Source organism: Mandrillus leucophaeus, unplaced genomic scaffold, assembly GCF_000951045.1.
Source record: "Mandrillus leucophaeus isolate KB7577 unplaced genomic scaffold, Mleu.le_1.0 Scaffold59, whole genome shotgun sequence".
Taxonomy (NCBI): domain Eukaryota; kingdom Metazoa; phylum Chordata; class Mammalia; order Primates; family Cercopithecidae; genus Mandrillus; species Mandrillus leucophaeus.
This window is the reverse complement of record NW_012106363.1, coordinates 4,345,470-4,346,618: the sequence shown is the minus strand read 5'-3', so window position 1 is coordinate 4,346,618 and position 1,149 is coordinate 4,345,470.

The window sequence follows — 1,149 nt, the reverse complement described above, 5'->3', positions numbered from 1 at the left end:
CCTTTGAAAGGGAGGCGGGACTTAGTCCAGACTGTGCATCCATGCCCTTTGCCCTCCCCTGCTGGAAACCAACCCAGACAATTGCACTTGACCCCACTTCCCAGACAAGTCCAAGTGAAGATAAGCTAGAGCCTGGGACGTCTCCTACCCCAGCGATTCCCGTGGGAATCTTGCTGGAGCTGGAGGCATGTCACAGCTCTGGCTCTTATCTACAGCAGGAAGGACCCCGGGCCTTGGTCTCCAGTGCTGAAATGTCATCTCACCCCTCATCCGGCCTCCAGCCCGCAGGCACCATCAGCAGCAGTATCAAACAGAACAAGACTAATTGACATCTCTCCAGCTCATCTGACTTTCAAAGCACACTCACACTCAGTACAGTACTTCCTTGACTCCTCAAAGTAATTTGGTGAGACTATCTTATGCCCACTTTACAAACAAGGAAAGTGAGGCTCAGAACAAGGAAGGGACTGTCACAAGGCCACACAGCAAATAAATGACAGACTAGTGCCTGTGTCTCCCAATGCCTCTTCCTCCTGTCTTCCCATTGTTGACTTCACGCTGTTCCAGCCGTGGCATAGTTTATTTAGTTTCTCTTTAAAACATCCTAGCCGGTGCCATGGCTCACGCCTGTAATCCTAGCACTTTGGGAGGTGCCCACCTCATTTCACCCCTCCTCTGGTTGGACACCGGAATTGAAGGATAGGGGAAGTGATTCCCCCGAAGCAGGAAAAGTGAGACCTGGTGAAGATCACTGCCCTGGCTCAGCTCCACCCCTCCTCTCCTGTCCCCTAAGCCTAAATTCTGTAAATGCATGTCAGGAGAGAGTCTGAGTAGTAGCTGGAGGGCAGAGTTCACTCCTTTGAGATGTAAGGGAGGCCTAGCACTTTGGGAGGTGGATTGCTTGAGCCCAGGAGTTTGAGACCAGATTGGGGAACATGGCATAACCTCATCTTTACAAAAAATATAATAATTAGCCTGACCTGGTGGTGCACGCCTGTAGTCCCAGCTACTCATGGTGGCTGAAGTGGGAGGATCACTTGAGACTGGAAGTTTGAGTCTGCAGTGAGCTGTGATCGCACCACTGCACTCCAACCTGGGCAACAGAGCAAGACCCTGTCTCAAGAAAACCCCAAACCAACCAACCAACCA